A 13,585-nucleotide genomic window follows, 5' to 3' on the forward strand; every position below is an offset into this window, starting at 1 on the left:
GCGGATGACAGCTCGGTCTCCGCTCTGTGTGCGGAGATGGAGCTGTCAGATCCCCCGATGTCCTCTATGTGGAGATTGGATGAGAACAGACCGCCTGTCCGTTCTCATCCGATCCCATCCAATCCGATCCACCAGACGGATCGGAATCAGATAGCAGCGGGTGTCAGTAGAGATGTCTTTGCTGATATCCGCCGCTCCATAGGGCTGCATGGAGCATCCGATCCGGTCCGCCTGAAAAACTGACAGGCGGTGTAACGTTAGAAAACCATACCTCGTGAAAATTCCATACCCACGTCACTTCCTGGCAGAAACGTAATGGAACAGATGAGCAGCGTAGCAGTGCGCATGCTCACAGCTCCGGATACATCATTGAACAGCTGAAGGGGCTTAGCATTGCGCATGCTCGGAGGGTAGGGAATTGTCACGGTAGTGTGTTGTAACGTTACACCGCATCAGCTGTTGCAGCGGTTACATTAAAACATCTCGGCTGCAATATGAATCATCTCCGCTCCTACCCCTGACACTTCCCTGATCTTGGCTACTAAATGTAAAAGCGGCGGCGGGACTATGAAAATATAAATCACGGAGCCGCGATCTCCGTCATTTAGATTTCATACACCCGCTGCTGCTTTTACATTTAGTAGCCAAGATCAGGGAAGTGACAGGGGTAGGAGCAGAGATGATTCATGTTGCAGCCGAGATGTTTTAATGTAACCGCCGCAACAGCTGATGCGGTGTAACGTTAGAACACACTACCGTGAAAATTCCCTACCCTCCGAGCATGCGCACTAGAAAGCTCCTCAGCTGTTCAATGACATAGGTGCACCGGAAGTGACAAGGGTAGGGAATTTTCAAGGGTATGGTTTTTTCACGGATCGGATCACCTGTGTGAAAGGACCCTTAGTCTGCTGCCCCTGGTTGTGTCTCCTTCTCATTACAGTCACAGGTGCTGCAATCCCTCCCAGTGAAGCTCATCCTGTTCTTCAAAGGTCCATCCCCGGAAGCTGAGCCTGAATGATGTTTCTACATGTATATGCCTGATATCAATACGTTGTCTTGTAAGTTGCCAATTGCCATGTGAGTAAATTCGTTTTTATACTGCTACACTCATATGCACCCTCTGCTGTCCTTATCTGGTACATAGGAAGAAGTCTGAAAGATGTGGAAATATATGCTATGGTGGATTAAGGGCAAACATTTGGGGAGAAACACTGAAAGATTGTTAAAAACTGTATCTGAAATCAGATCTTGTAAAGTGTTCTTTTTACACTAAGAAGAACAGATTTATATAACAGGGGCTTTCTCAGAGTAAGCTGGGACATTCTGATCTTTTTTAGTCATAGTATTGTCTCATCCCTTTGACTCTCCTTTTTAACGTAACTATTTATTTAACAATGGAAAAAAATGCGTAATCAAACAAGTTTAATCTAAATTTTAGCCATAGTTTGCTTATGGGTAAAAATAGCTGTGTCTGCTTGATAATCTATGAAGGAATGCAACTCAGTTAAGGAATGAGGCACCTAGGCAACAGCATGCTCATTTAAACTGCTGGGTTGCTTTGTCGAGTCTGCCTTTGTCTCATAAAAGCAAACAATGCTGACATCAGTTCTGCACCTGTTTTTTATGCCCTTGTTGGGAACTCTTTAAGATCTTCCCTTGTGATGTCATGTTGCATGCTGTACTAATAACAATGTATCACCCAATGCAGTAAATATGCTTGTTAAAAAAACTTTCTCACAATTTTCTAGTACTGAATGCTCATTGTTTAGAGAACTACTTTCTCAATGTTTCGCTTTGTGAAATACTTGTCTTATGACCCTATTTTATGCTTTTCAATGATGTATAGGCAAAATAAGTAAGAAGGGGTAAATTTACTGAATTAAATAAAATGTGCGTATAGAAAGGTAAATATGTATAAAAATGTAAATATTCATTATGTAATAAAGAACATAGTAAATCTAGGACATACAGTATATATTCTAACTACCCATACACATGCAGTGAACCCCTAAATCTTTTCACCTTGGTTTAGACATATAAAGTGCTTCCTAAATGTCTCGCCTAGTGAAATACTTGTCTTATGACCCTACAATGCTTTTCAATGATGTATAGGCAAAAGAAGTAAAAAGGGGTATATTTACAGACATATAAAGTGATAATTAATCTACATACATCAATAGAACATTTAAATGGTTGATGCATGCTTCTTTTCGTGATCAAAACATAGTTTTTACCTTCTATGGCTTCCTTACCTACCCCCCCTCCCACATTACTCCACGCTTATATCTTCTTGCAACGTTTATTATTGTTCTCCAATTTTTAGTGTTTACACTAGCCAATGTTACTATGCTTTACAGAATACACTGTATGTCATTATTATATTTGTTTCGAAATGTTTCAAATAAAAAATATATAAAAAAAAAAAACCCATAGTTTTCGCTTGACCAGAGTACACTGCAAACATTTCTGCTCATCTCTTCCCATCTTCCTCAGCTCTGTTCTTCTAAAAGCACATGGGCTATGTCCTCACTTCCTACTAGTTCACCATCTCCGGGACATCCTATTTGCTTAGATTAGCTGGTAAGGCAATTTATGTAAAATGAAGGAAATCCTAAATCTGATGCCCAGCTAAAACATCATTAACCTTTCTAACTTCTATGTGAAAAATTTTGATTTTCAAAACTTGTAACTGAAATCACCAAAACACGATTAATGTGGGCTTAGCCATATACTAGACTGAATAAACATCAAGGGTTTTTATAGATCAAAACTCTGGAAATGATTGCTCTAAATTAAATTACATCATCACATATTACATTTAATAACAGGACATTGAGATTGATTAAGATGCACATTTTCTTACTCACAGTTTTTTCATGTTGATGTAAAATGCCCAATTTAGGTTATAATTGCTATTTTAACTTCTTCCTGGGAATTATTGTTTCTGAAGTTTCACCTATTTATCAAGCTGCTCTGGAACTATCTCTACTCATTTTTCCATATTTCAACTAAAGAGAGGTTAGCCCAGTTTTATCCATTCTTTAATTCTATGAAACCTTGCTGATGTTTCACCTATTTGTAAAGCCACTCTAGACAATTTCTCCACGCCTTCTCATATTTCACCTAGGGTGAAAATATGCCAGTGAAATCTATCTTTTTTTGCAAATCGTTGGTGTATTTTTGTCTGCCAAACTAAGTTCACTTACAATAAAAAAAAAAATAAATAAATAAAAACACAATTATTGGCCCTAAATTAGTAAATTAAGATGAGATATCAAAGAATGCTGCTGTGTATTCAAACTACCAAAAAATCATATGTCATTAACCTGCAAGGCACTTTGACATCTGCAGCCTTCAACAGGAATAATATTTCAACCCATCTCTGCCTAATTAGGTACATATGAAAAAAAAAAAAAATACAACACAGAACAATATACTTACAAAAACAACATGAATGTGCGGACGACCATTCACATCTTCCCAGGCTGCGGGGAGGTATAGGAGGGAACCAACAAAGGGGGAACAAGTGAGCCCACACATACAATCCTATATATCTGCAGTAGTATAAAAGTAAGGATAACATCGAAGTACATTTTCACATATAGATGTAGAGTCCAAGAACATCAAAAAATGACGTGAAATAATGGGCATTGGAGGGTTAACCATAAAACATACTTACTCCAAAAATGATCAGAACTTTGTCAAATCACTGATGATAAAGGAAAGGTAATGTACAAATGCTCACAGGTGCGGCCATATAATCAGTGAATATTTAAATCCCCTCATTAGTATCTACATTAAAATCAGGGGTGAACCATATACCAATAAAACTAGATAAGCTAGATACTAACCATGGAACCAGGTATAACAATGGTGATCCAATATAGTGTAGTTCAACAAGATCCAGACCAAAAATTTGAAGTATATGGATCAAAAGGGTCAGTTCCAGGATTATTCAAACTGAATAACAGATAGGCAAAAGCTGGTAAAACAAAGTATAAAACATCCTAAAACAAGTACAAAGCTGTCCCATATTGATAAATTAACAAAGGGAAGAAACCTACCAAACTGGTTGCATTGCAATAAGCATAAGAAAACTCTGGTTGATCCACCACCAAAGGGAAAGGATATAGAGGCTCATTAATACCTCCTAAGTAGTCCCTGGGCCTCCTGAGAACCCACCTATTAACGCCCATCCCCAAAGTATCAACCAGTGAACTATTAGAGTGACACTTGGGAAGGCTGGAGGGGGTCCTCTCCCTATGACAGCCAATGTATATCAGGGCCTCCTCTTCCTCCATGACACAAACAACTAGTTCCAAAAAAGGAAAATACCATTATCAGTGCATATTCCACATTGTGATCATGTCAAACCACGTGGATCCTTTCAGCAAACAAAAGAAAAAAGACCAAACAAAATGGCTGCTGCGTTGGAAAGACTTCATATGCCGAACGTCATGACATCAGCTCACGTCCACCCAGAAGTGACATGCTTGGGGGGTGGAGAAACCCATAGGCAGTGCAGCAGGGACCTCAGCGATCACATCTGCACCTTTGCCGCAGGGGGACCAGAGCATTCTCTTACCCTCTACTTCTCACCACTGATCACGGGAGGTAGCCTGCAGAGAAACTGAGGGGCCCAGACTCTTCTACAGAGAGAGGTCACCACAGCATCCTAGGAAATAGTGAGAGGGCTCTTTGCTCTATGCTGATTCTGCTAGTAGGGACTTAGCCACTGAAAGCAAGAGACCAAGTATACCCAATTAAAACTGCACCATACTGCACTCAATGCAGCACTTATTCCAAACCTAGACTGTATCTATATTAACCCTTTACCACATTATACTAAACCTTTACCTCATCTGAGCCACATCTACCTTGCACCTGTGCCAAGACTATACCGTACCTATACTGTACCTCTATACTGCATGCAGGTTAACTGGCACTGTCATTAAGTGCACCAATGTTCTTAAAGAGCCCCAATGTTAGCCAGCAATACACCATCTCAAAGGACTGCCCCTCCTCTGCAAGTATCCCTTGTTCCCTGCCCCCCACCTCTACCCTTCTCCTTTTCTTTTGGACAGTGCATACCCAGTCGGTATAGGACTAGCATCACTACCAGTATACTGGCAGTATAGTTCTAACACTCTGTAGATGCATTGCTACTGTTTATGTTGATCTGGATGCCAAATGTCATCTAATGCCTATTCCTTACTGTTAATCACTTTGTATGCTAAATTGTGTTTTTACCTTTACTAATCCATTTTATCCTTGCCTAGTTACCAACCATATTGGGTGACAATATATTAAGTTTAACTTTACTACCTGTTTTGATGCCTTCTTTCTTTAAAAGAGCACTACTACTGGGCACTAAATATTACTTTTAGTGATTTCCTATGTAACTGTATGTTTGTAATGTCAATCTGGCATGCTAGAAGGACTGAGGTTTTTGAAAAGGTTGTTGCAAAGAACATAGGACCCATCCTAATCAGTAGCTCCTACGGGGGTAGAGCTATGCAACCTATACAGCACAGCTGATATTTACAAAGAAAAAGATGATGTTGGCAAAATAACACCGCTTATCTGCTTCCTTATGTTTGAAAACAAAGCACAAATTCCCTTCATCTATACCAGACCTTTTTACTAGATGAGGTTCTGATACAAATGTTAATGGTGGACCCCCACCCAAAAAAAAATGTGGCGTAGGGGTTCCTCCCATAATTCATACCAGGCCCTTCAGGTCTGCTATGGATACTAATGGAGAACCCCTTTCAAAAAAATGAAGAAGCTAGTCCCTGACAAAAATCCACATCAGGACAAGTCTGATCATTCAAGGGGAGCAGGCTGAGTTCCCAGCATAGCTACAGAGCTTACCACACTATGCCTAGTGTGGTCAGTTTTTATTGGGAAAACAGAGGGACTGGCAGGGACACCTGGGATTTCACACAGAGGAAGCAATACAAAGAGAACAGAATACTCTTTCATACAAATACATGGTACAGCAGGTACATGTCAGGAATACGAAATGTTGGGTTAAAAAGTCTCACACTGAATATCCATCACCAATCATGTTGTCGAGTGATGCAGATCCCTGTCAGTCTGCATTACCAAATAACCAGTCTGCCATTACAGCTTTTTTCCAAGTCTACAGCCCAATAGTAATAAGCCCAATGTATATCTGGTTATATTACCCTTAAATTATTGCTTGTAATGAATGCAATAATGCATGCATGGGTGAAGGGGAAAAGACACAGAGAAGGCTACACTTGTATAAATACTGCTTATTTATTCAGATGCCTTTGTATAAGATGAAGCTCTTTCTTATCTTAAGAAAGAGAATGCATTAAGGAAAAAAAACTTTGACATGCAGCTCCATGCCCCCCCCCACCCGCCTATACTAACCCAAGCCTGTTTGTGATCCAGCTATGTGCACAAGAGCAGCAGCTCTCTCCCTCCTCATTGGCTCAGAGACAGTAGTGGGATCCATTGGTTTTTGGGGGGTGGGACCAAGCCGCTTTCTGTGCCAATTTACCCACAGAGCGGAGGATGGGGAGCGAGCATGTACGAGTGCCCTTCATATCAAGCTGCTTGCTATGGGGGCATCCGGCGTGGGAGCAGGCTGCACTGTCTGTTATGCTTTGCCCTGTTACTATTTTTTAGGCTAATTGTTTTTCGCATTCATTCAATTGGTGTACAGAACTTCCCCAGAAATGTCCATTTCTGTGTGATTGGCTCACTGATTTTCCCACAACTCTGCACTAGGATACAAGTCAGATTTAGGGCATCCTCTGCAACAAAAATGTAATTTTTGGTGAGATACTTCCAAAGGGTTAATTATTGCAGACACTGCAGCTTTTCTTATTAGAACAATGTAAGTGCATCAGCTGATTATTAATGAAAAGGTCGCTCCCATTCGGATTTACTCTACAAATTGACATAGTCAAACAGCTTTTTATTTGGAGCAGAAACAGGTAGGAATCTAAAACAGAAGTTGGCTAAATCCTTGCAATGTACATCAGCCACTCAGAGGGGATTGTTTTTCTTCAGTGAAAGTGGAAAAAACAAGTTAAAGTGATTGTAAAGGCAGAAGGATTTTATCTTACTGCATTCTATGTCTTAAGATTAAAAAATCTTCTGTGTGCAGCAGCCCCTCTCATACTTACCTGAGGTCTATCTAAATCCAGTGATGTTGCACGAGAAACTCGGCTGTCCGTGACTTCCCTCCTTATTGGCTGAGACTGCCATTGGCTGCTGTCAATCAAAGTCAGTAAGCCAATGAGGAGATAAAGGGGGTGGGCTGGACTAGGCCGCAGGTCCGTGTATGAATGGACACAGGGAGCTGCGGTTCAGCTGCTTGCTGTGAGGGCACTCAACAGCAGGGAGGGGCCAGGAGTACTGAAGAGGGACCCGAGAAGAGAAAGATCTGGGCTGCTCTGTGCAAAAGCACTGCACAGAGCAGGTAAGTATAACATGTTTGTTATTTTTAATGAAGATTAAAACAAGACTTTAGTATCACTTTAAGTACCGTATTTTCCGGCTTATAAGACGACTGGGCGTATAAGACGACCCCCCTAATTTTCAAGTTAAAAGATAGGTTTTGGGCTATACTCGCCGTATAAGACTACCTCCCTTCCGAAGCAAGGCAACACCATTGAAAAACATCAGATTTCTCATAGATCTCCAAGGTACCCTAGTACTGTAATACATGTAATCTCTCATAATATCTCCAAGGTACCCTAAGTATAAGTATTACCGGTAGATGTAATCTCAAGACGCTGGCTGTGCGGGAATCCTGTACTGGTATACCGTATGTACTGTAGCTTCGACTACATACAGTATACCGCACTGAGCCAATCACAGTGAGCGATGTATTCTATTATTGAATGCAAAGCCTGCTCGGATTGTCAGAGTCAGAGAGGTGGGCTGATGTTACTCCGCCAATCCGAGCAGGCTTTGCATTCAATAATAGAATACATCGCTCTCCCTGATTGGCTCAGCGCGGTATACTGTATGTAGCCGAAGCTACAGTACATACGGTATACAGGATTTCCACACAGCCAGCGTCTCGAGAGATTACATCTACCGGTAATACTTATACTTAGGTTACCTTGGAGATATTATACTCAGCATACAAGACGACCCCCCATTTTTGGGGGATATTTTTGAGGTTCAAAAGTAGTCTTATACGCCAGAAAATACAGTAATAGTCTTTTACTGTATTGTATACTGAAATAACTGTTCTGTGTAGTACCGGAACAAAGTTAGGTTTGTTATAAAGTAACCAGTTAGTTAGAATTTTCTAACTTGTTCTAGAAGCTTGTTAATGTGCTTTTTGTTGGCACCATTTCTCTATTTGAAATTCAGTGATTTTTCTTTTTTTTTTTTTCTTAACAGGCCTGCTACAATGACGCTAGCCTTTGGCAAATTATTGAGCTGGATTTAGGAAAGAGCACAAAGCTTCATCTTGAATTGCTGCAGTCCCTGTGACTGAACTTAGTCTTTGCATCAATAACCCTGAAGCACAAGTTGAATTTTAATCTTGACAATCTCATGCAACATAACCTTAGTTTAACTTTTAAAATTAAATTTCCCCCCCCAAAAAATCATGTAAGCATTTCTACATCTAGGAAGTCAAACCCCAAATCAGCTCCCTCCTTCTCCCTCGCCAAACTACAGTATATTTATCTTGTGCTTTAACAGGATTTTTAGTCCTTGCAATATATAATATAAATAATGTGAACAGAAAATGACTGTGATCATTTTGCAATGTACATTAACCAGATGTTGCACCATTCCCATATGATGTAATGTGTCTGAATACTGAGAACTTTGTATTCAGCTGTAAACCAAATTATCTACATTTGACAACACTTCTGCATTTGATCTAGAGAACACTTCTACAGGAAGTTAAACTTTGCAGCAAGTTTCCTGAATTAACAACTCATACAGCCCCCATATATCTCTGGTATTCGTCTTTTTCTTTATTTCCCCGCTTTTATTATTTGTAGTATGTACAATATACATTCAATAAGACATTTTTATTTAAAGGGAATAAATAGCCTATTCAAAGATTTGTATGTATACATGTAAAACAGATCAACTTGAATTAAGTAAAGTTATCAAAGTCTCATGTTTTAAAAGTCATGTTTCTATATATAGTTTTTAATTATATACAGTACTAACACAGCCATATTTGCTAATTAAATTCAAAATCTCAGTGGGGTTGATTTACTAAAACTGGAGAGTGTAAAATCGGATGCATTTCTGCAGAGAAACCAATTCCAGTTTTTTTTGTCAAAGCTTAATTGAACAAGCGAAGCTGGTTGGCTACCATGCACAGCTGCACCTGATTTTGCATTCTACAGTTTTAGCAAATCAACTCTAGTGTCTTAGCAGTGCTACACAGTGGCTGTGCTTTATGGCTCCATCTCAAAGTGCGGGTGTATGAGTTATTCAAACAATGTACTTCAGTCTGGCTAGAAGCTAACCTCAACAGTTGTAAAATAATGAATAAGTAAAGCCTAGTACACACTATCAGGTTTTTTTATGGAAAAAACTGACAGCTCGGATCGGAGACATACTACTAATCTAATGTTAGTACAGCAATCTCCCCTGCTGAGCTATTGTGTTCTGACAGGGGACGGCCTCCCCCGCCAGAACATGTTTGTCAGTGCTCCCAGCCATTGGCTAAGAGCGCTGATTGCCAGCTGGTCGGCTGCTGGTTTTCCAGCATGCTTGTCCAACAGAAGCTAGCCAAAGGGCTGGATTCTGTCAGACCAGCTACCATACATACAAGCCGAATATTGGCTGTTGTTTATTGAACTGGCCAATGTCGCCTGACATTTGCCCCATGTGTAATAGGATTAAAGCTTACCATACATATTAAAACCTCACTGTAAAATCTCCATTAGATCTACCAACAACTATGTAGTACAAGGGCCTGCCTGACTGCATACAGATTTAGGCCATGGGGCATATGCATCTGTGCCCCGTGTGAGGTGTAAGATGCAATGGGTGGAATTCTCCCATGAAAGTTGTCAGCATAACAGGCATCACTGTTGTGTCACCAACAACAATGGTCTCCAGAACAAGAAGAGAGCATGAATCAATTTAGCAGGGACACAGACAGCAATAAAAACATGAGAGAATCTAACACTTCCCCACTCTGTTCAGGGTACCATAGACCAAGGCACTCTGCACTAAAAGTATATTAATGAAGAGAGCAGTGCTGGTGTCATCACAACAGTGCCACTCTCTGCTTCATCTGGACTGCTCACCTCTAGGAAAAGCAAAGGGACGAAGAAGACCAAGCATGTCACAAGACCAGTCAGAGGACATAAAAAAAGTATGCAGAAAAAACCATAAAATACCACTGGGCAGGACCTGAGGGAGGGAGTGCAATAGAAAAGGGACAGCATAGAACATAGGGATGGGCTTTAAAGTCCTAAACCCTAAAAATCAGTCAGTCACTCAATTCCCTTGTCTAGTAAATTCTTCATCTAAAGTATTATTCTGCCTAAGACAGATACATAATTGATAAGGGATATATTTCTATTGTTTTAAGCCATATTGCACTTTTCTTTCTAAAAAAACGCCCAAAAAAACAAAAAAAAACGTTTAAATAACTTCGGATGATTTTGGAGTAATGGTGTCTATTGCTGTACTCACCCATGAGAAAAGTTACCATAAAAGTGCCCCAAAAAAGAATCACGGGGCATTCATGCATCATGTTTAAGACCAATGTGAAGACAGGAAAATAGGCAATTTATTATAAGTAATTACCACGCATATATTAGTTAACATTTGTGTAACTGTTAAACATATGACATTTCATGTACCTAGAAATAGTGGCTGGAAATCTTTAGTGCATTCAGAAAGAACATTTGTGAAAAACACACAAGCTTTGTTAATCAGACTTAATGACCACAATTTGCTACTAGCTCTAGGACTAGAGCGAGTTGATTATGAAGTGAAAAGCGAATTTTCACTTTTTTTTTTTTTAATGTTGTGAAACAAAGTTAAATTTCACTTCACAAACAATACTCAATCACTTGCAAAGAAAATTGAAAAAAAAAAGTGTATTTTTGCCTGCACATGTGTGGATGATTGAACTCAATACAAGTTCATCTCTTTCACTGAGCGAAAAGAAAATTCATTTTGCAAAGAGAAAATAAACTTAACTTAGTAAATTAGATATTTAAAAATGTTTTCTTTTTCTTGCACATGGCTTGGTATTCTTTGCAAAGTTAATATCTACTTTATTGTACCTCATTTGCTAAGATAGGTGAACATACACTTTGCAAAGTAAGACAATGACTTTGGAAGTCAACATGTTCTACTCTTGTATTATTTTTTAGGTATGACATTTTAAATGCACATAGTAAATACTTTTTTTTTTTTTAACCTGAGATCTATTTAAAGAATGCTACAAAGAGAATATTGTTTATTTACTGTATTCTCCTTTCGAAGTATCAGTTTCAGAAACCTCTTGATGTTCTTTGATCTCTAAAAGTTGCTCTGCCTTAGGAAACATGTAGAAAGAGCTCAGATGCAAATAACCACATCCACATGAAATAATAAGTTGTACTGAACATTTTGAATGGTCAACAGAGCAGCTAGTTCAGTTGTACAAACCCTTCCCCACGAAGCAACTATTGGCTGACTGACATTTGTTGTTTTTCAAGCGTGTGTACATTCCCGCCCAAGCACCATGAAAGAGAAGTGTTATGTTGGCATGCAGTAATATCTAACATTTCCCAGCTGTATTCTGTAAACAAAATGTAGAGGGTTGCCCAGCCTTTCATCTTCATTCTGTGTCTTTTTCCAAACTGCAGTGCCTTGTTTAATTTCTTATGTTTTATTGAGAAAAATGCCAAAATCAACATCCTAATTAATAGTAAACTGTTTGAATATGCTTCACACTACAATTTGGTATCAAGAATTTAGAAGCAAATGGAAAGGAAAATTCTCATAAAAACAAACTTGCTGATGAAATATTACCACTACTAACACACGTAATGATAATAGTGTCTCACGGAAATCTTTATTTGCTTGTTTAATAATTTTTTATGCTCTTTGCTCATGTGTTTTTATTGAGTTAAAAAATGAAGGTTAAAATTGTCTTGCAAATGCTGTATATGACTACAGGATTAATTGAAATAACAGTTGGACAGATGAGCATGCAGAAATCACGTGAATCAACATTTTCAGGAAAAGTGCAATTTCTAATTCTAATACACACATTTCATAACTAGAGTTGAGCGAACACCTGGATGACCGGGTTCAACCGAACTTGAAAAAAAAGTCCGGGTTCGTGAACCGGACTTAACCCCGATCCCGAACCCCATTGAAGTCAATGGAGACCCGAACTTTTGAGCACTAAAATGCCTCTAAAACAAACATGGAAAGGGCTAGAGGGCTGCAAATGGCAGGAAGCTCATCTAAAGAGCATGGCAAGTGCTCTGCAAACAAATGTGGAAATAACTTAAAATAACATAAAAAACATAAAAATGTAAAAGAATAGTGTTGAATGATGTAGGAGGAGGACAAGGCCCATATGGAGTAGGAGGTTGAGGTAGCGGTGGATATGGCGGTGTAGATGGAAGCGGCGGCGGCAGTGGAGGAGGAGGATGAGGTAGCCAACACTGGTTTTGGTTTTTAATTTAAAAAATTTTAATTCGGGTACACCCCAAAAGAGTAAGAAAGATCAAATCCAACAATGGCTGGGTAAGGCCGGTATACATGTCAATTCTGCACAAGGTACGGACAAGTCCTGTGAGATCCATGCCTGGTTCATTTTAATGAATGTGAGCTTGTCCACATTGGCTCTGGACAGGCGACTGCGCTTGTCTGTGATAACGCCCCCAGCCTTGCTAAATACCCGTTCAGATAATACACTGGCTGCAGGGCAGGCCAACACCTCCAAGGCATTAAGGGCAAGCTCAGGCCATGTGCCCAACTTGGAGACCCAGAAGTTGAAGGGGGTAGACCCGTCATTCAGTACGTCTAGGCGTGTGCACACATACTTCTCCACCATGTTAGTGAAATGCTGCCTCCTGCTAAGACGTTCCATATCAGCTGCTGGTGCTGCTGCTTGTTGTGGCGAGCTGACAAAGCTTTTCCACATTTCGGCCATGCTAGCCCTGCCTTCTGAGGTGCTGGCGATGCCCTGGCAGCGTTGACAACCTCTTGCTCCTCCTCCCCTGCCTGGGCCTTGTGCTTCCACTGTGCCCCCGCTGTCAGATGGGAATGCCACCAGCTGCGCGTCACACCACGACCCAGGCCACGTCCTTTATTTGACCTTCTCCTCATATATCGAATTTTGGATCTTCCCCGAAATGGCTTTTTATAGGTAAGCGGAATACAACAGTATGCAATGGGTGTATCTCACTGTAACATATGCAGCCTAGGCCGCAATTAACTTTTTTTTTACCCCTAAATGTTTTTTTTTTTATTGCAATGCACAAAACAACAGTATGCAATGGGTGTATGTCACTGTAACATATGCAGACAAGGCCCTAATAAACTTTTTTTCCCCTAAATGGGTTTTTTTTATTGCAATGCGCAATACAACAGTATGCAATGG

Source organism: Pelophylax lessonae, assembly GCF_965119305.1.
Source record: "Pelophylax lessonae genome assembly, chromosome: 3".
Lineage (NCBI taxonomy): Eukaryota > Metazoa > Chordata > Amphibia > Anura > Ranidae > Pelophylax > Pelophylax lessonae.